The sequence below is a fragment of the Mixophyes fleayi genome, chromosome 3 (assembly GCF_038048845.1).
Source record: "Mixophyes fleayi isolate aMixFle1 chromosome 3, aMixFle1.hap1, whole genome shotgun sequence".
Lineage (NCBI taxonomy): Eukaryota > Metazoa > Chordata > Amphibia > Anura > Limnodynastidae > Mixophyes > Mixophyes fleayi.
In genome coordinates this window covers 320653966-320677241 of record NC_134404.1, presented here as the reverse complement: position 1 = coordinate 320677241, position 23276 = coordinate 320653966, and the positions used below count along the sequence as shown (strand labels likewise).

General features: G+C 42.0%; 1 protein-coding gene across 1 annotated transcript in view; it reads left to right on the top strand.

Annotated features, from left to right (window-relative positions):
- The window catches only part of PRKCE (protein kinase C epsilon), a 278286-nt gene that overhangs the window by 109731 nt on the left and 145279 nt on the right, over positions 1–23276 (top strand). The gene's annotated exons all lie outside the window — the stretch shown is intronic.

The following is a 23276-nucleotide window of genomic DNA, read 5'->3' as shown; positions in this document are numbered from 1 at the left end:
GTTGCTTATATAAGGTGGTGCTTACATCTAAATGTGTTTCCCTGATTGTGATATGTTGTATCATGGGAAAACTTTCCAACTGAGTGACAAGACAGCACGACCAATGGGATAACATCTCAGGCTCTGGTCTCTGATCTTTTAAAATGTGTATTTAAACCGCTAAGAAGTAGGTTACAACACATCCCAGCCCCCCCTCCCCATACACACAATAAATAGACATGATTAATTGTCTATATCTATGCCAGAGCGACATAATCTGGCTAAGATTTAGTGTGACCTTAAAATGTAAGACCTATTAATTATGCACTGTCCCAGCTCCCTAATCTCTGCCAAGAACACCCAGCTTGCTGCCACAGTAATAATACACAGCTTAGTATATCTGTCATAGATCAGTCACCTGCAAACATTCTACTCCGAGCAGAGGTGTTCTAAGGACAAAACGTTCAGGAAAACCCAATTATACTGAAACATTGCCTGATAAGGGCCCCCATAATGGCCATTTCACTGTTGTTTTTCTTAATAATAATAATATTATGTGACCGGAGCACTGGAAAAGTTGCAAAGGGCAGATATATATGTCCCAGGCTCAGAGAGATTGCTGGTGTTTAGGAAAAGCTTCTCATAGAGAATATTCAGCTGTAGGAGAAGCTGGTAAGGGTACCTGGCGTAATTATGAAGAGAGAAGAGAGAGCTCCATTTATAAGGCCCATTTTGAGTTTTCTAACCAGCCAGTAAGTTGCTGGTAATCAGGAGTTGCACCTGCAAAGTACTGATAAAAAGTTGCTAGACAGTTTCCTGACTCTCTCTCAGACCTGGGAAGGAGGTTGGATGACTTCTGAGACACTGCAAATGGTGACTAGTAAGTGCTGTATTTTGTATGTGTGTGGAACACATGGTGCTCACTTGACAAAAGAGTTCCTGTGCACTAAGGGCCGCTGCGGAATTAGTGGCGCTATAGCGGAATTAGTGGCGCTATATAAATAGATGATGATGATGATGATGATGATGCACTAGTAAGAAGCCAGGCCAGCTAAGAACTTTTGTTTATGCTTTGTTTGTTTTGAACATGGTGAATAAAAACTAGCCTCAGCTAGTGAAACCAATAACAATTGCCTGGTGTGATATCCTGGGCTGGTCTGTCTGAAGTTGTCGTCTACCCCAAAAGACTCTTAACCCCAATTGATCTTATGACAAATGTTATTTTTACTAGATATATTTTGCCAAGAGGAAGTAGAGCCACTTCCTTTATTTATCAACACTTATATAGCGGAACAATATAAAATCGCGTCTACCCACCACCTTTTTATGCCCGATGTCTCAAAAGTGGAACTGTTGGCGTAAATGTCTATTGACGGTGGCAGTTTCTGTTCCCCGATGTCTGGTAAATGATGTATTGGAGGGGGGATACTCAGATTGCAAGAGTGAATAGAGTCCTTGCTGGTTTGAATCCCCCACCATGACAGCTATCGGGAAGCTTGAAGATAGTTTAAAGCAGCGGTGGACAACAGGTAGCCCGCTAACTCTTTGCCTTTGGCCCCCTAGCCGGCTGCTTTCTAACTTATCAGAACAGGAACAGCTGACTTCCGCGTCACATGACCTCCCCTGCGCCATTTGACCTCGCCCTCCCCTTTGAAGGCTGGAGGGACACCCTTCACTGGTTTAAAGTGTTACTGATACTTATCAATACCTGCAACTGGACATGGAAAGGAGGTAGTGGCGAACTGGCGGTGACTTATTAGAAGTGGTGGTCTAGTGGGAATATTATAGTAAAAGTTAGTAAATAGTGTCTTGAGCCTTTAAAAATTTATTTTAGAGTCTTATGAGTTCATTTCAGTGCTGTTGCCATGGAGACAGAACAATCCTTGAAAAGGGGGCAAGTACACAACAGGTCATAAGACAGTCCAGTAATTCAAATGAATTGTCCAGTTCATTGAGGGCAACACATCTGGTTGTCTTAACAATTTAACTTTTTTTTCAAGTAGTAGTTCATTTTTTTTCATGGATCATTTTAAAATACTTTCTTGAAGTGATTTCAGCTACGAGTAGCGCTCTCGTGGCTTCACAGACCTCATTTGGCGTAATCCCAGTTACCTAATGGATCATCTGGCAACTGCCGCAGTTTCAGAGTAGGCCAAGATCAATGATGGTTGTCTGACACAGTTTTGATCACATGAAAGCATGTGCTCCTTTTACTGTGTTATATAAGATTAATAAGGCTACCTGGCTTCATATCACTCAAGCTGGTACCACCCTCTGTGTTGCAAGCTTAAAATATTGCAGAGGTATCTGGTTTTAAATTATCGGTACTTGATTTACAAGCTGGTCATGTTACCTTGGAGATTATAAGCCTGCGAGCAGGACCTCTTACCTCTGTGTCTTTCTTTATTACCCAGTATTGTTTTATTACAGTGTTTGTTCCCAATTATAAAGCCCTATGGAATTTGCTGGCAGTATATAACTAAATGTTGATGATGATGTTATTGATATAATGATTTGTGGTGTTTGTGTCCCGTTTTCTTTTTTTCTCTTGTAATGAACATGACATTTTTAGTTTTGTTAGCTAGAGGACTGGGCAACACTGTGGCTTAGTGGTTAGCAGTTCTGCCTCACAGCACTGGGATCTTGAGTTTGATTCCTGACCATGGCCTTATCTGTGTGGAGTTTGCGTGGGTTCTTTCCGAGTGCTCCGGTTTCCTCCCACACTCCAAAAAAAAATACCAGTATGTTAATTGTCTGCTATTAAATTGACCTTAGACTCTCTCAGTCTATGTGTGTGTATGTTAGGGAATTTAGACTGTAAGCTCCAATGGGGCAGGTATAGATGTGAGCGTGCTCTCTGTACAGCGCTGTGGAATTACTGGTGCTATATAAATAAATTGATGATGATGACTGCTAAATACCGATAACTAATTGGCTACTTTGGTTTACAACACACAATATTGGTCTTTCCACTTTTAACAGACATGTGATTGATTGGTTGCTGTGGGTTTCAGCTGGGGTTACTAAATTTGTATTTCCCCTCTGTGTGGTCATATTGGACCCACATCTCTCTTTGAAATGATCAGGCAAAATTACCATATTCATTAAAAATAGCTTGGAATATCGGCATTTAATTTGGTCAATCCTGCATTACTTAAGCTGGGTACACACTACAGAAATTTCAACCAACTTTTTATGCCGAGCGATTTTACATGCGATCGATGGTCCGATCGCTCGGTCCATGGACTGCATACACACTAGCCTTGTTTAGGACGATAAAGGGAAGAGCTGACGTCCCTTTAGCGACTTTTTACAGCCATGTTGTCGTGAGCAATGACTGTAATTTCGTACTCACTGTCTTGGATTGGTCGGAAGTTTATACACACTACACATCGGAAACGAGATTGGAACGAAAATATTAAACGGTAAGACCAACCAAATGAGGCGATAATCGTTCATTTGGACAGACTTTCAACCATCGTGTCACTGCACACACTGACTCGACTTTTGAACGAGCGGTCGTATGTCGGCTGTTTGAGCCGATTATTGGACGAAAACAGTGTAGTGTGTACCCAGCTTAAGTAACAAAAGGTAGACATGTCCATTGATTAGATTAATCTCATTTACTTGTCAGCCAACTTTTTTTTTTTTGAGTTTAAGTATCGACAGTTAAGTGGAAGCACGGCCCTAGGCTAACTGTTGTGTAACCAAATGTTCACCAGAATACGATTGTGTCACTAGTAATATGTTGTCATCTGTGATATCTCAAAAAACAAGATACAGGTATACCGGGATATTTTTATACCCCCTAAACTGAATAATCAAAGCCTAGGTGATTATACAGGGAAGCAATATCTGCTTTCAACTGTAATTAGAATTTCACAAACCTATTGCAAGTTTCTTGCATATCACAGGCTGTCTTTGATGTTCTAACATTGTGTTGGCAGTGTAAATTTTATTAATCACTTTCAAGTGCTTGAAGCTTTTACAGAAAGAACATAGAAATATATTGTGTTTCAAATGCGTCCTAATGAATTTTTTTTAGCACTGAATTTTAATGATTTTCATAGCGAGGAAATAATGGTAGGATTTCAGTGAACTATTCATTTTCTATCCAGCTGTGTCTTTCACATTTCACAAGTGCCAAAAATTGACCATTGTTTAACATTGCATCCAAGTTTCCTCTATAATTTGCAGTTGTTTCACATGATCCAGTTTCCACATCTCTATGTACATACGTTTTATATTAATCTTTTTTTTTTTTTTTTTTTTTTTAAAGGAAAGGAATTATGGCTCAAATATTATTATTATTTAATTACAATTGAAAAAATAACTAAAAAGTATAACAAATAAAAAAATGTTAATTATTTTGTGGACAATCTCCTACGTGTTTGAAAATGCTGCAAAGCCGAATGGCTTAAAACCTGAAGGTGTGCACCAGATGTGCAAATAACTATGTGATTTAAGAAAAAAATTTATTCAATAAATGTAATTATTTATAGTGTGGAGCGGGTCAAAAGGGTTAAGTCTTGTAAAACGATGTTAAAATGTGCTTTAAATATTTAAAAATGTATATTTTAAACAAATGTGTATGATTAAAAAAATGTTTTATGTCCATCTGCCCTGGTGGTCCAGTGGGAAACGTTGCTCTGCCGGCGGTTTTAAACCTTTGTTCAGGTTCCAGTTCATGGGGAGCGGAGTGCTGGTGTGCTGGAGGTGTCCTCTATCCCTGGGGATCCAGTGGGAATCGTGGCTCTGCCGGTCTTTGTTCAGGTTCCAGTTCATGGGAACCGGAGTGCTGGAGGTGTCCTCTATCCCTGGTGGTCCAATGTGAATCGCGACTCTGCCGGCCTTTGTTCAGGTTCCAGTTCATGGAGACCGGAGTGCTGGTGTGCTGCAGGTGTCCTCTATCCCTGGGGGTCCAGTGGGAATCACGGCTCTGCCGGTCTTTGTTCAGGTTCCAGTTCATGGGGACCGGAGTGCTGGTGTGCTGGAGGTGTCCTCTATCCCTGGGGGTCCAGTGGGAATCCCGACTCTGCCGGCCTTTGTTCAGGTTCCAGTTCATGGGGACCGGAGTGCTGGTGTGCTGGAGGTGTCCTCTATCCCTGGGGGTCCAGTGGGAATCACGGCTCTGCCGGTCTTTGTTCAGGTTCCAGTTCATGGGGACCGGAGTGCTGGTGTGCTGGAGGTGTCCTTTATCCCTGGTGGTGCAATGGGAATCGGATCCCTATTGCCATATGTGTGACCATCATCCCACAATACTAATGGAGAACCTTGTAGTCAAGCCATTTGCTTGAGTGGCAAACAGTGGCTTCTGTCCAAATGTGTCTGGCGAGGGACGAAAACACATCTGGCTGTCCATATCTTAACATGTGTGGCCAGTTTTACTCTCTTCGTGTAGATAACTTTTTACCCCTTTCTCTATCGGGTCGATCACTGTGTTCACCAAGTACAGCAACTTGGTGTGTTCCCTTATCAGAAATGTCTTTACAAACTGTTGGCTGAGCAGAGGGTTCTGACAAGAGTACTCCCACCATGCTAAATGATCAACTGGTTACACTCTGAACCTCAAGTCCTCCCCTTCTTCCGGCATGGCGCAGCTACTGCTGCTTTTATCTCTGTAATGAGATGCTGTCGAGATACAGATCTGCCCAGAATGAGACTCGTATGCTAATCACTTTTTGGCTGTTTATGGGGAAGAGCTTCAGTGTCACATCTATCCTGCACACTCTCGGTGCTCCTTACAGCCTCAGCAATGATGAGGCACAATCGTGGAGGCAATGCTGGGCCTGCATAGTTCTACGGCATGTCCGCAGACCTCCGAGGAAGTGATCTTCATGGAGTTCTCCTTCCAAGGAAAAGGGCTGATTATCTACCTAGTAACTTGTAGTTACAGTGTCTCCAATAAAGTCATGTCTGCTTAACTAGTCCCTGTATCTGGAGCCCCTTTCATATGTGCCAGGGAGACCCCAGTAAAATGTATTCTTCCATGTAGGGGAGACCAGATATGCAGATCTTGCAGCAACGGTGTGTCCATACTTCCCAACTTTAAGCCATGCAAAATATAAAACCCACCCAGATCATCTGTAAAACAAACACTTTACGGTTAGGCGAAATTCCGCCTATTTTCACATAAGTTTATTTTCCTCTTGAGGTCCGTAATTTGGAACTGTCCAACCAAAATCTGGAATTTTGAGAGACCAGTCTGACTATTGTCAGACCAGCCATGGACCATGTTAATACACATTGCCATTTCTTTAATATCGTGGTTGGTAGTAAATATGGAAAACTGCACATGCAAAAGGAAAATATGATAGAATATATATTTTTTTCATCCCAATGCGATATGTGTTTAGCTATGGATTATTACAGGTCAGTGGGTACAGTGAGGTTCCTGTTATCTGTATGAGTCTGTAGCTTAAACTCCAAACCTCGTTGTGACAAGATGGGCTTACTTCACCCCTGGTCTGTTGAGGGAAAGGAGGAACGGAGGGATGTTCTTCCTGCACAGTTTATCTTGGTTTCCTTCTCACTGTCAGTAACCGACCCTTACTGACCACTCCTACTGGTGTCACGTTGCCCAGACACTCGCCGAACGCCAACTGCGCACTAGTTGTAGCAGAATTCGGCTGCCACCACTGCACCCAGAACCGCATACTTCTCGGGTAACTGGTATAATTGCTATAATGCCTCTTTGCTGTGAGCTGGCTGATACCTCCTGACCGCTTACTATGGATCAGGGCTGCTGGGTAACGGGCAGAACGTTAACACAGAGACGCTGGTTTAACACAGGACAGCCGGGGAGCAGGTTAGAGTGTAAGCTCTTATCGGTTGGTCAAAGAATACAGCAAGTAATAATTGCGGGCAGAATCTTCAAGCAGTGACTTTTACAAATCAGTTTGTGGTACTGGTGATCATCCAGAAGTCAGATGGAAAATGATATATTACATGGTAAGACAGTGCACCTTTTATACAAATTGTTAGCAGGGCGTTACACTGCCCACTGATCCTAGATGGCTCCGCAAGGACTGAGATATTACATCAGATATTTAACATCAGGATGTTTTCCAAACTTGGATTTAAATGCAATGCAAAGTTAACAACATTGACACTAATCTAATATATCCTAAAACTTGCTGGTTGCATTATTCAGCCAGGTTCTTAGATACAGGATGAAAATTACACATGAAAGGAAGGTAACGACCTCCTGTGGTGCATTTAGGCTAAAGCAAGTATTTGTCACTTCACATGAAAAAGGTCTAATTAGCCTTAATGAGGATTTCCTCTCAAAGCTACACAACAGATTTCCTGAAACAAATGCCTGGCAAACTACATTAGAAATCAATACATTTCCTATTCCAAAATACACACAATGTAAAAAAAAAATCAGTACATTTGCAATTATATAGATTGGCGCACTGCACTAATGATTTAAGTATATTTATACAATATGTTATTTATATATGATCCAGCCACACTCGTATCCTGTATCACATCTACATGTGCAGAAGGGAAGAATGCATTCTGATATGTATAACTATATGTATAGTGCATACTAATGGACCAGCCCCCTGCCACGCTTTCCCATCTTGTCACTTTGCGGATAACATTAGATAATTCTTGGCGGTGACACTTGCAAATGTATTCACATCATCCAAATGCAACACGGCTGCCACTAGCTCTGCAGGTCTAGTCCTACCTGAAGGAATGCCCATGCCCACTAAACTTGAATTACACATGTTCTTTAAGATAGACTAGCAAATAATGTTAAAAACATCACTATATCATGTGACCTGCAAAAATCTATAGCTGTAATACAAACTGCGTTGGGATAAGACATATTTTGTATCATTCTCACTTGTGTGCATGTTTCCTGATACTGTGAGAAAGCGGGGGCAAACGCAGGATTTGTAGAGGCGGATTTCTACACCACGCCGCCAGTGGGCGTGACCAGCGTGCATGGGGGTGTGGCTATAATTTTATACAGTGCTTGGATGCTCCTCAACTCTTCCTATCCCCATAATATCCATGGGCAATGCTGCGTACACTACTGTTAGGTGCACGCAGCTCTCCCTTTTCAAACAGCCGTGTGAAGCGAGAGCAGGGTCCAGCCACCTCAATTATAAAGTGCCCCAGGCTTGGAGGTGGTTTCCAGCCACAAATAACCCCCCCCCCCCCCCCTCGGTTTGCCTATGCAAAGATATGTCATTAATTAGGAGGCTGGAATTCTACTTTATACAACTGACTTGCTTAATGCGTACCATAAATTTGCTGTTTTGTATGGATTTGTGATTGCGTTACTTGAATAGATTTTTATTAGCTGACTGCTTTGTTGCATGTATTTCTGACTGTGGCTGATTCAATGGATTTTAGCCTGGAATATAATGCTACATTATCATTATGTAGCGTTTAGTTCCGGAGGGCACCCTGCAGCCAGCTGGCATCACTAATAGATTCACCTGTGATGCCCGCAAGTGCTACAAGATATATTAACGTAGGGCTCCTCAGAGTATGCTGTACATGAAACCTTTCTGTGAGGTAATGAAAACCTTATGAGCGTGTTTCTATATCCAGTATTAGTGCATTATCGGCATAGCCCTTCTACGCCCTGAATAACATTGAAATAAAATAAATTACCTTAAGGCACTCAATTTAACAATCAAAACGTGAACTCCAAGAAGCTGCTGAAAGAGATTCTGTTATATCTACTAAAGTATCATAATTATAATCATTATTATAATATCTACAATAAGATGCAAAGTTCGCTTTACAAAAATATGCTAAAAGATAACAATACAATTCGCAATAACCCGGTTTTTAATAACAACTAAATATTATATTCACAATTCACGGTTATATCCACAAATAAAAATACTATCATGGGTATAATAAATATATAAGGAAATAAAAATCCTTAAATATATATATTTTTTTTGTTAAGGAGAAGAATGTGGGCAGGTAGTTAATCAGATCAATAGAGAAAAACAGCCGCATGAAATGCACTGAGCAAGTTGTCAGAGTTAACTTCTGTGGATATTAAAAAAATAAATAAAAAAAGTGTACACACCCTTATTGAAATTGCAGGTGTTTGTTATATAATCATGTCAGACCCTTATCCACCTTTAATGCACACCTCCCAACATTTAGAGTCCTGAAAGCGGAACAAAGTAAGCCACGCCCTGTTCACCCAATCTCCGCCCACAAAGTAGCAGTTTAAAAATGTCACCCACTTTCCTGTTAAGCCCCGCCCCGTGGTATGCTTCTCTACTGGCCTTCCCCTGCAAGTAGAAGTGGGCGATGGAGGCTGGAGAGAGCAGGAGGTGTGTGGGACAGAGATGAGGGGGGCCCTGTTGTTCTAAGTTAACAATATGTAATATTGGTTATATAATATAATAATATATCAGACAGTGGGAATTACCCTCATAGAGTTACCCCATGTTTATGTGCAGCCTCCCGGTGATCACATACCTCCCGACTGTCCCGATTCCAGTGGGACAGTCCCATTGACATCGGGACAGTTGGGAGGTATGTTTAATGTGAACTTCCAACCACCAAAATTCAAATGAAAAAGAAATAGTTTGTTCTCCCCGTGTTTGTGTGGGTTTCCTCCGGGTGCTCCGGTTTCCTCCCACACCCCAAAAACATACTGGTAGGTTAATTGGCTGCTATCAACTTGACCCTAGTCTAAGGGCCATCATTTCCATTGGGCACGATGGGCACGATGGGCAGCTGCCCGGGGGCCCCACGGGCAAGGGGGCCCCATAGGCACGGCTCTTAATGAGAATAAATAATCCTGCAAAAGAAAAAAACCTGCATAAAAAACCTTAAAGGGTCACTGAGCAAGTACATCTATCTATCTCTATCTCTATATATCTATGTTGTTAAGATGGCCCTGCCTAGTCTCTCTCTCTCTCTGTATATGTTAGGGGATTTAGACTGTAAGCTTCAATGGGGCAGGGACTAATGTGAGTGAGTTCTCTGTAGAGCGCTGTGGAATTAGTGGCACTATTTAAATAAATGGTGATGATAAAATATAAATTTTTAGGAAAATAATTGGAAATAATACCCTGGTTGCATAAGTGTGCACACCCTTTCAGAATGGGGATGGAGCCGTGTACAAAGTTAGCCAATCACACTCAGAATCATGTTCCCTTGTGATTAGCATACAAATTGGGGGGGAATATAATAATTAGTGCTGGGTAGGGTGATTTTTGTCCCATTACTCTTCATGCAGTCCTGAGTGGGGTAAGAGAACTCAACTCATTCTTACTCCCGGACTCTTGGCAGAGTGCACCACCTCCACGGATCACATCCAATCTTCTTGCGAGGTGGGCGGGGCTGTGATGACAAGAATTTCATCATCATTTGCCTATACGACCTCACCTCCGGGATCTCCTCTAGGGGTGGTATAAAAATTAGGCAAGTGTGACTCAACTTAAAGCTGCACCATTAACTAAATTGGCCAATTGGGAATATTCCATACTTTTGATGAAGTGTCGAGCCCAAAAGTAATTTCATTCCCCCATAAAGCATATTTTATTGTCTTTTTGTTTTACTACTTTTTCATATGGGTTTAATATATTTCCTTCTTCTTTGTGTTTTACTCTGTTTTGAATGGGATTTGGTGTTGAAACGTGTTATTTTGGAAAGTTGCAAGGAAAAAGGCATAAGGAATTTCCTGAAATGAACTGTCAGAGGGATCTCTTTGTTATGCTTCAGGAAGAATTGTGCTGAAATGGATTATTTATTCGGAGTGTTTATGATGTGCCTGCTTACAGCAGCGCCACCTAGTGGATATTTGTCTGTATTTAGTTCTTTATCATAAGTTCTGCCATTCTTATCTACACATGACTGTTATTAAATTATGTTTTGCAAATTTAAGTCCAGTTTCAGAAATAAGTATGTGTTATTTATTTCATCAAATGTGCAAAATGTGAAAGTAATACATATTATTTTGTTTATCTATTGAACAGTTATATAATATTTACACGCTTTATAAATCAAAAGAATTATTGCAGGTATATGTATTTTATTTTAGGTGCTTGTTAAGTTTACGGCTGTGATACGGGTTTCCACTTGACACAGTGTCAAGTGTCCTCCGACTGTTCTTTATTTTTATTATTTTCTTTGTCAGAGCATCTTCTCCTCTTCCAGTGGTGCCCCTATAATTAAGTAGTTTATTTTAGTTCGCCTTGCTCCATAACCTAAACGTTCTTTGCTATAGTGATATTCAACTTCCATTTTACGTTAAACAACTTTTCTTTTACAATAAACCAAATTGGTACTTTTAAAATGTACTTGCCAAATCTACCTCCTCCCACTTATTCGCACAGAGGGCATCTTCTTGGAAGTTTGGCTTCTGGATATCCAGGGCCGGTGCTAGGGTCCTTGGCACCCTAGGCACACTTTCAAAATCCGCCCCCCCCCCCAGGCAAACTTTCGAAATCCGCGCCCCCCCCCCCCCCCCCCGTCTTTCCTTACCTTATCTTGTCTCCATAAAGCTGCTCCTCTCTGCTCCGTCTACTCCCCTCCACTCACTGACACTGTCGGGCAGTGATGATGATGTCACACCTGACAGTCGGTGAGTGGAGGTGAGGAGACGGAGCACCCCATCAGCTGTTGGAGAGGAGGACGGCGGTGGTGATCTATAGCCCCTTCCCCCTCCCCGTGGATTTAACTGAAGCTGTGCAGCGGCCGTGGAAGGTATGGTCAGCGGTCGCTGCACAGTTTTAAAGTTATTTTAATTCTTTGGCGCTCTCCAGAGCCCGGCGCCCTAGGCAACTGCCTAACCTTGCCTAATGGGAGCACCGGGCCTGTGGCTATCATCATCATCATCATCATCATTTATTTATATAGCACCACTAATTCCGCAGCGCTATACAGAGAACTCATTCACATCAGTCCCTGCCCCATTGGGGCTTACAGTCTAAATTCCCTAACATACATATACAGACACACACAGAGATAGACAGACAGACACTCACAGACTAGGGTCAATTTGTTAGGAGCCAATTAACCTACCAAAATGTTTTTGGAGTGTGGGAGGAAACCGGAGCACCCCGAGGAAATCCACGCAAACACGGGGAGAACATACAAACTCCTCACAGATGGTCGGGAATTGAACTCATGACCCCAGTGCTGTAAGTCAGAAGTGATAACCACTATGCCACCGTGCTGCCAATGACATCATAGACTAGCGCCAAACCCAGAGCCTATTACAAACATAGAAGTGCAGCAACTGACAGCTTCACCAGGTCGCCATGGTGACAATAGACACTGAGTGAGTGACATTATGTCGCTCATGCAGAGATTTTCTTGATATTTACAGTATATCAACTTAATAAGTAGGGTTAATGTGCTTTGGACATGACAAACTAACATCTAAATTTGACATAAGAATCTCAGAGTTTGAAAGCTGAATCACCACTGTACAAATGGCTTAGCATATGAATTTCATTTTGAATATCATGCCATGACATTTCAGAATTAAACCTCTGCCAAAACATGCATCTGTTGCAGGAGTCCAAGTCAGAACGCTGTGGTTTGTAAATCAGCTCATAGGTATTTTATGTTCATTATTCAAGGACACAATATAGGGTTTGGAATGGCATAGATGCTTAAGTATGCAGTTCACTGTAATTTGTGATACAGCAAAGTTCCTGTAATAAATTATTTTGCAGGAACAAAGTTTATTTGAAAAGTAGATATTGAGAAATAGTCATGAGAAAGACAGGCCTGTGGAGGAAATTTTATAAATGATATTACATAAGCACAGAGGCTGAATTGCCTAACGGTTTATCAAGCCCACCAGCAGATGCTCTGCAAAGGAGTAACTTCTTGTGTGGGAAGTAACTGCTCTCTTCTGTGATGCAATAACTACATTTTTTAGTAGTGTTTACTAGCTGTAAGTTACTATTACTAGCAAGCAGATGGTAAGCACGCAGACGCTAACCTAGCACAGAGATAAAGGCGCAGGAGCTAAACTAGCACAGAGATAAGCTCATACATTACAAAGTTACTCACATGCTTTCTACCTGGACTGTGCCGCTCTCCCCTAGCTGGTGCAGCTCTAAACTCTGCCATAGGAGAAGTTGTTCTAAGCTCTCCATGGAGAAGGCTGTAACTTTTCCCTTTTCAGTTTTTGCACTAGTGGGCAACAAGGGGGGGGGGGGGGGGGTTGTGGTATGTTCAATCTAGGGTGGGAGATCTCTAGTGTGGAAGGGGGACGTGACAACACAAACCACTAAACGCCAAACATTACTTTACCTTCCCCACTGTGTACAGTAATATACTTACACAAAATATTACACATTGTATCTGCGTTTCGAAAAGCTTCTGCTCCAAAGAGGTTTTTTTCACTTGCATATACTGGAATTAAATAAATAAATCTTATTTGAAATGCAGCAGAAATACTGCAAACAATGAATGACATTGTGTTATCTGTTTTACTCACAATTATACACCGTTAAATTATAGTTGGTTTTTTTTTTAATATTAAATTGTAGCTTTCATAAGACATAATTTATATGACCTCTGTGGTATTGTTACACTGATATTATCACACCAATTAAAGGGCTGGTTGTTGAGCTTTAAACTCTTAAGGGTTCTGATTTAATCAAAAATTCTATAAAGAAAAAGTGGTTGCTATTGTAAAGGAGAATCTGGAAGGTGTGTAGACTTGTGAAGCCCTCTCTATATATAGTTATGTGGATCACTGTATTTTAAATTACTGACTGACCATAAGCCGCTGTTAACTTGTGATAAAAGGTAATGATCTGAATCAACCACCATTGAGATGTCAACTCTGTGAGGTGAGAGCAAAGATAAGTGAAGATTTTCACCCTGAACATCCCACAGAAGAACCTCTCTTCTAATTAAATCTATTGTTATAGTTGTATTTATTAGCATGTTTCTTTCTATGGAGAGGAAATGTGATGATAAATAAGTTTGCTGTAAATGTAAACTAGATACTTGATGACACCAGGAGCTGCGGGGCAGGGGGGGGGGGGCATCTGCCCCTCAGACCAGTCCCACAGTGGGCTACCTTGGCTGGGTCACTGGACTAAGTGCATTTTTTTCCTTTCTAATATTCCTAACAGGCTGCTGAGCCGTCTCGCCCCCCAGGGCTACAGTCTGCCAGCCAGCCGCTGGATGGTACAGTTACATATAGACTCACATACGTTTCTGTTTCCTCTGTCCTGGGGAATGTTATAGATGTGACATCAGGATTTATCATGCGTTTTATGACACATGCATAGATTGGTATTGAGTCGTTGCAAGTACTGGATTTTCCCCTATCTTGTGTAAGTGCAATTTTAAAGTTTATATGTAACGTTTTGAAACTTTACATGGAAACCAAAATACTGGCGCAACTAAACAGGGCGTGGCTAAAGTGCGGCCCTCCTATTGTTCTCCACTTGCATGATCCGCCTCTCGTCTTCCAGCGTGAGGGACTGTAAGTGTCCGATACCAGTGCCTGAAAATACTTGGGCAGATAGTACGCATGCGCACATAATGAGTGAGACACATAACGAGTCCTAATTGCTTTATATTGTAAAATCAAAGCTTTGTGTCTGCAGTCGCTCAGAATCACAACGGAATGCTGGCTTCAGCTGTATGGGTCAGTGGTGAACAACAGGCGGCCCTCCGAGCCGTCCCCTGTGGCCCCCAGCTACCTTCTACTTTACTGTCAGATTAGTTTGTTACAGTTCGGAACACTTATATAAAATACTTGCTGATATTTATTACAGATAGGTGTCTCTTTCTTTGATTAAATGTATTAATTGTATTACTGAGATTAAGGGTGACGTGTGGCCCTTTTTGAAGGTCGGTGTATCTGCTTTCCCATCACTGGTGGTATAGGATCATATAGATGAAAGCAACACTTTTCTATGTGGTCCTATTTAAAAAGCAGAAAAATGTTCTCTGTCTTCAGATGTTCTTTTTAATGAGTACAGAAAAACACGTTTGACTTGCCAGGATAAACAAACGTTCTGCACTGTTTTCTAGATTTGGCTTTCTAGTCAATTACCTTGAAATTCTGTCTAAACATGCACTTTTGTCTGTCACTTAATGTGTTCAGGTTGCTGGAATCGGAGGAAAATTCAGTCTCACCCCTTATAATATGGACCACAGGGGTGGTCATCTTTCATACCTCCCCCTAAGACGAATGACCAAAGAGGTTTATCTATATAAATATTATTTTTATGACCATATACTTATCTGACCTAAAAAGGTAGAATTTGCCTTTGTGTATTTTAAATGCTATTTCTATGTTCTGATGAGTTTCAGTGATTGGCTTCTATGTGACCCACTATAACCTTTCCTGAATGCATCCGGCATCATTAAGAGCTTGAAGGTACAATTCTACAGCTTGGCAAAACCATGTTGTGCTGCAGGGGGGCAGGGGATTTAAAATGTGTGGTCAAATTTAGAGTTGGGAGAGGGGCACGTACTAGCACAACTCTTAATCATGGTGTAAAAATAAAGCTACCCAGTATTTGTGTGTTACATGGGACAGCAGCAGTATGTCCCCAGCATGTAAAGAAAAACATTGACATTTGCACCCCTATCTTCAGGCCCGGCGCTCCCATTAGGCAAGGTTAGGCAATTGCCTAGGGCGCCGGGCTCTGCAGGGCACCTCGAAATTAAAAAAAATGACTATGGTCATTTAAAACGGAAATCCATGGGGAGGAGAGGAGGGAAGGGGCTATGAATCTTACCTGCATGAAGCTGCTCCTCTCTGCTCTGTCTCCTCCCCTCCGCTCACTGACAGTGACAGGCCGTGATGATGTCATCATCACGGCCCGACAGTGTCTGTGAGTGGAGGGGAGAAGACAGAGCAGAGAGGAGCAGCTTCATGCAGGTAAGTTAAAGAAAGACATGGGGAGCTGAGGGGAGGGAAGCGCAGCGCCAATTTTGACAGGGGGGCGCGATTTTTAAAGGGGGGGCGCCGATTTTTAAAGGGGGGGCGCCGATTTTCACACTGTGCTTAGGGCGCCAAGGACCCTAGCACCAGCGCTGCCTATCTTCGCATCATGGTTTGTCCTGATACAAACATGCATGCTTTAGCCGGATTTACTCCTAAATCTGAATTAGGCCCATTGTGTTTTTTCTCTGGCTTCCTTCTGCGCTTCTTAGCCATATACTAATATCATTAGACGCTGTTTATTCTGATTGCCTGGACATAGTTATGCTGAGCTCTGTGCATTCAATATTAAAATACTAAAAGGCTGGTATCCCTCACTGCACTTAAACCTCTTAATAACTTATTTAACAACTTTGAATAATTGACAGGATATATAATTGGGGCAATAATAAAAGGAGTTTATTTTGCAAACCAATATAGAGGTGGAGAAAAGTGCAGTCAGTACGACATACACCAGGAAACCAGGATATCCCAGCATTTAACTATGAGACATCCGCAAATGGGCGCACATATCTACCTTACCGGGACACTCAATCCCGGGCACGTCATGAACCCGCAACCCTTGTGAGCTGAAAGGAGCGAAACCACAAGCTGACCCACAGGGCGGTACTTACACCAAGACTATAGCGGGTTCAGCATGCCCATTACCATAATGTGCGCACCGACCACTGGCTGTTGACTGCACTGAGTTTTGCGGCAACCCACCATGCAGGCCCTTCATCATCAAACGCCAGACACACCAAGAACTGGCAACAGTCAATGAGAGAACAGCCCGACAAACCATAGCAGGCACTGAGGTGTCCAAACCAGGGAGGGTGGAAGGGCAACGTCCTGAAACTCCAGAAAATGATTTACTCTCCGCCAATCACTTTTAAAACTACTCCTTAGCCCTCCCCTATGACGTCAGATGGGCGTACACATCCCCAGTTAAAATTTTGACCTTAGAGGGATAAGTTTAGTTACATGACAAAGCCTGAGCTTTTAATTTTCTTCATGCTTATTTCCACCTTCAGTTCTTAAATGTTATACAGAGAAGAGCTTTGTGTTATATGCCCAGGTGACAAAAATAAATGACTGTTTCTTTTTAATTATGTAAATCATTTGACAATGTCATAATAATTAGTGAAAAATCCTGGAGGGTATATACAAGTATTGTACACATACTGTCCACTCTCTAGGATTGTCTGGGAGACTTCTGAATTCTGGGTAGCTCTCCTGGACTTCTGCAAGAGTAGGCTGTCCTCCCACATACTGCCCATTTCCTAAAGAAGTGGGTGGGGTGGGGATCTTGAGGATGCAAATTCATCGTGAGTTGTTTCGTTTTGGCCCTGCCCGTGCCACCCCTGGGGCACTAGTCACTTGACCTCTGGTCCGGGATCTCCAGAGGAGAGAGTCAAAAAGTTGGTAAGTATGATACTGCAGATAGTGGAAAAGCCTTTTAGGCTGGTTACCCACTGACCAGGGGCTAGGTGGCAAATTTTATCCTAGAGGACAAGACTCGATTGAGCAGCCTATTAGGAAATGTTTAAAGGGAAAAAATGTATGTGGCCCAGTGACCCAGTATAATGTAGCCCACTATGGGACCGGCCCAGGGGGCAGATGTCTCCCTGCTCCAAAGCCCAGTCTGCCCCTGAGATTTGGAAAATGCCAGTGACACTGAATATGGAATGCTGTCATTTGATCCAATATGAAAAATGAGAATAACTCTTTATGACTCTAGAAATGAAAAGCGTTAAGTACTCCAGACATGTCATTATGCTAATTATGAACTACTACCATGAACATCTGGCTGTGGTTTTAATTTCCCATTATTAAAATTGTAATGCTGCATTTGGATAAATCTTTATACTTTTGCGGAATTTAAAGGTCATAATGAACCCTGTGCTTAATGAGTCCATTAGATGCGGCAATCAATAGCGTGCATCTGACTATTCTGTTTATTGATGAGCTGATTGCTCGGAGACGGTCTTTAGAGAACACAAATCCGCTTTGATACTGGAAAATTGGCTTTTGATGCCCACAGCGGACTGGATTTTAGTCAACTAAGATGCATCCTGCAATATTGTGAAACTCATTAGGGACTTCCGTGGCTCAGACAGCATTACAAGAAGCCTGTACACATTAAGGATTGTCTGCGGTTTTGGCAAAGATCACACAATAGCTGTTGCTGAATGAGGTCATTTTTTGATGCTGTGAAGTGTTACCTCTTGTTACCAGTGGAGGTCACATGATCTCTGTCCGCTTTAATGTACGTAGGTGCATTTAATGGGGAGATATGGTTCCAGGATTTCAGGTACCTTGAATCTCCCAAGCCAATAAATATTGTTTAAAGGATGCTGAGAAGGTTAAAAAACATAATGCTACTGTACAAAGTCTTTGCACACTGTATATGTCAGGTGCAGTAGAGTTTTTATAATAGTGAAAGGCTGGATTTATACATACTCATGTGCTTGCAAATGCCATGCTAGCATTTTATAAAGAAGTGGCATCTGTTTATAATAATCCAATGTTTTCCCCTTTTACTCATATTTACCAACTTGTGAGATCTCTCTTCTGAGAGGGGGGGGATCTCCCTGGCGATTTCTGGGGGCGTGATCAAGTAGAACACATAACTTGGCCCCGCCCACTAAACTGACACAACCAATCAAGCCTATCACAGCAGGGGGCACGGACCGCGATGATGTGAAAATCGTGTTGCTAAGCCCCACCCCCTCCTCTTAACGGAACTGGCTGGGATGCGGGAGGTTGTTCTGCTCTCCTGGGAGTCCGGGAGTCTCCCGGACATTCCGGGAGAGTAGGTAACTATGCTTTTACTTTTTTAGAATCCCTGCCCCCTTATCTCCCTTTAGAATCCGTACATTTATCTGCTGTTTAGATTTGTTTGTTGATGTTTTTGTGATGAGTTTGCTAATAATCCAGATGGGTCACTTTGACTCCCAAGGTATAGTGAACCCTGGTGAAGTATACTAGTCTTTGGTGGCTGTATGTAGATCATTGGGTGGCTGTTTCGTGGACAATATGAGACAAGTGAGAATTCACTGTTTTGCAGCATATAGAAGACAAAACTTCAACTTCCCATGATGTTGCAGTGAGTTGAAGGTTGACTTTCAGGAACTTGCTGCTGAACATGTGGGTTGTTTCTTTTTAAAAATATTTTTTTCTGAATCTCAACTTATTTAAGGAATAACATTTCGTACTGGAAATAATGAGTGATCTTGGCTGAGCCAGTGCGATAGCATGGATGCTCACTGTCACGCGACCGTACAAATATGCAGGTACAGGTTTCTCTGTGCAGTCTTTACTAAATTAAGGATACACTTTAAGCAGCCATGTACTGGTGCTTAGTATAGTGCAATGGGCTCATAGCAGATGGAAGCTTTCTACACTATACTGTAATCAATCTATATCCGTCCAATGGCAAAGGGTTGTTTGAGGTCAGAAGAGAAGCAGAGGCAGCAAGTTCACAGATGAAAATGTAATTTACGGACATCGTCCCACTTGGGGCTAATAGAGATGACACTTAAAGATCTAATGCAGGTGATTTATGCTGCTTTCTCAGTAAGGATTCAATTTTTAGATGCAGGGTCGGTGGTAGGAAGGTTTAAGCACCTTATAAGGGCTGGCTGCTTGCTTGGCACTGTCAGTGTCCTTCCTTCGGAGGGGTTCTAGGTTAGGGTTCATCTAAAGACAGCTCGACATGAATCATGATATCAGTATATTTAATTAATACACTTTTATTGTTTCAAGGCTAACTCCACAATGTTCGATCGTTTAGTAGAGTTTTCCTTGTAACCCAACGAGCCCTCTTCGCCATTTCATAACAACATAGTAACATAGTTTATGAGGTTGAATAAAGACACCAATCGATCAAATTCAACCAATTTGCGATCTCTCTTATTTTTGAAATTGATCCAGACGAAGTAACCGCCAATCTGTTTCAATCGGGAAAAATTATTGCTTGAGAAAAATGTCAGGATCCTTAGGAAGAGACCATTTATATTTCATTTAATACTTTGCCTAGAACCCCATTAACTTTGTTTATACCCGCCTGCTTTGACAAGAAACACATCCATTTGCATAGTTCACTCATTTAGAATGTTTGAAAATTGACTGTCAAGTGAAAAATCGAGACTTTGTCTTTTAATGGCTGGGCCAAGGTGTATAAATATCCTTATAGGAAATCGTTTTTTGCTTATGTGAATTATTGAGACTGTCGGCTGGTTTAGAAGACCCTCACTCAGCCCACCCTCTGGTGTGCCCCGACATGCAGGGTGTACCCATAAACCAAGCAACCCGCAGCTCACTGGAACATTAGGGTATGTTGTACACACTAAACAATCTCAAATTGTGATAAAACTTTTCTTTATGTCTATTTTTTTCTTACTGACATTTGGCGGACTAAAGTTTGTATAGCTCTGTTGAGGTGTGTGTACGAGTACATGACAATTTATTGGAGTATTGCCATTCATTTGTTGGGCATGACGTTTTATCTAGGTGTGTACCATGGTAATTTCTGATCTTCCTCTATGCCCGTTTGTGCCATCTGCACCATTTGCTCTGTGACTAAAACAGAGTCATTACCAGTCCGTAACTTCATTTTCTCAGAACTCTTATCGGAGGTGTAATTTTACATACTGTGACTGGTAACCATGGTAACAGTTTAATGACCTTTTGCTTGTATAGGAACGAAAAAATCACACACTGTTTGTATTCTTGCTGGAAATAACCGAGTGGCAGATCTATAAATGGCATTTTGGAAATGGCTCAATTGAGTAAAAGAGTTTAGATTGATTTTTCTTCTCTCTGCAACCGGGTTGCTCAAAATCATGCAAATTATATATATGTTACTAAACAGGGCAGGTGATCTACAGTGACCGTTGCTTGTGTATTACATAGATGTGCTGTACATATCTGGACTGACAAGCTGGCTGGCAGGGCATGCTGATACTTGTAGTTCCACAACAATGGCTTTGGCCAAACCTGATGCATATAGAAAAGTTGTGTTTTCTGTCATTTCAGGAATTTGAGTGGCTGTTTCAGTGTTTCTAACTGTGCTTAAAGACAGATATAGATAGAAAAACTGCTTTCCTCACTGTCCACTATCCTTAGTCCTTCTGAACTGCCATCCCATGTCTGCTGACATGTGCTTCTTCTCTCCAGCTATAGTGCCCCTCAGGCCATGTGTACTGAGTAAGGTGCATGGTGGAATACAGATCATATACTTGTGTGGTCATTGCTCCAGTGACTGACAGCAGGAGCAGAGCAGTTACAGAGACGGAGAATACATTGTATGCTTTCCTTGTATCTCTTGTACTTTCACTGTCACTACAAGGAGGAAGAGCCTGGTGATTAATATGTGTCACTGTGCACTTCTTCCTGTAGTGACTATGTTAGGAGTGCAGGCAGGGCCGGGCTGGACCGGGGGTCAGGGTGATAGCGGGCCGCTCAGTCTAACTGCTGTTCGGGCCAGCCGCCTCCCCCTATCCCCACCCCCGTGGATGAAATAATTTCTCAATATTACCGGCTGCCGCATCCGATGCGGCCGCGTTGGCGCACAGGCGGCCGCATCACGTGACACACGATGCGGCCGCGTCATAATGTCACGTGATGCGGCCGCCTGTGCGCCCACCGGGCCGAAACCTGCCAGCCCGCGCCTGAGTGCAGGTACTGAGTTGGGGTGGGAAGCAGACTGGAGGCGGCAAAGTATCATCCGTATTATTCATGGAGGCAATGTCCCCGTTCACCTCCCAAATAAAGATAATATAAAAGTGAAATTGTGCATGAACTGAGTTTTGCTTTGAAATAGGAAATGTTGCAAAGTTCTGGTGATACAACCGTGGAGTTCCGTTACAGCTTCCCCACTCCATGGAAACCATTCTGTGCTATATTTGTAAATTTGCAATTCACAGAATTTATAGTCTATGACCAAAGCTGGGACAATGATGTCCTATCCATTCTGCCGTGTGGTGTAGTTGAAGTAGGACTGGGAACACTTAAGGTTCAATTCACCCAGTGAAATGAGACAACTTTATCAAAGGGAGAAAAGACCTATGCAGGTGAAAGCAGGTGGCTGATGGGGTTATAACTAGTGTTAGCACTGCTATCGCCAACAGTGCCCTCTGCTGACGGTAAGAGTCCCCTTTAACAAACAGGAAAAAAAGGAATGAAAGCATTGCTTTATTATCTATACAAATCTTTTTTTTCATTGGTGAGCAGTTTTTTAATTTTTTTTTAATAATATTTGAAATCTGTTTCTAACTTTGTTTTTTTCTTTTAAAGTATCTCTATTTTCTAAAAGCCCAGGTCTTTGGGAATTTTATAAGCTTGCCTGAAGAGGTGTGTCCTTTGCTTTTAATGGTTTACTGCAGGTTATACAACGACAGCTAATGTCCTATTTGGTCAGTGTGGTTTCAGTGCAGATTTGCACCTTTATCCAGAGGTGGTAAATAACCTTTAGAGAGGAAATTTAGCGTAAGGAACAGAGATGTGCAAGGAGAGGGTTGGGATTGGTCAAGAGACAATTCTTGATGTATAGGGAGAAGCCTTATCTGCGGGAAGACACTTTTTTTCACCAGAGATGGGGTTAAATAAACCCGTAAATTAGGCAATTAGTACATAAAAAAACCATGGTATATCATCATTTATTTATATAGCACCACTTATTCTGCATCGCTGTACAGAGAACTCACCGACATCAGCCCCAATAGAGCTTCCAATCTAAATTTCCTAACATACACACAGACAGATTAGGGTCTGTTAGCAGCTAATTAACCTACCAGTATATTTTTGGAGTGTGGGAGGAAACCCACACAAACACGGGGAGAACATACAAACTTAACACAGATAAGGCCATGGTCGGGAACCGAACTCATGACCCCATCGCTGTGAGGCAGAAGTGCTAACCACTAAGCCACTGTGAAATATGTAGTTGACCATTTGATATTTATCATATATGCCCATAGTCCAGTTTTCTTCTTCTACCATAGTTTTGTCTGAATATATTTTGTATGTATTACTTAATGAGCAGGCTGTACTGATACGTCCACGACTATGACAAATAATGATGTATGTGTTCACTAGAACAGTCATGTTTCAATGGCGGTTCATCATATCTTATTTCAAAGCCTGTTTTTCTGCAGCGGTCCCTCTGTGGGGATGTGAGATATTTTGACAGACGTTACAAACAACCACCCATGGCATGAAAGTCCATGCAAATGAGTATTTCAGTTACATAAATAAATCTTCTGCCAGGAACATTACATTTGTATATTGTTACAAGATCCATTTATAGGCAAATTTCTCTATTGGACTGGTACAAGTTCAAAACCTTGTTCTTGATGTTGGCATGGTACCCGAACAGGAGTGTACC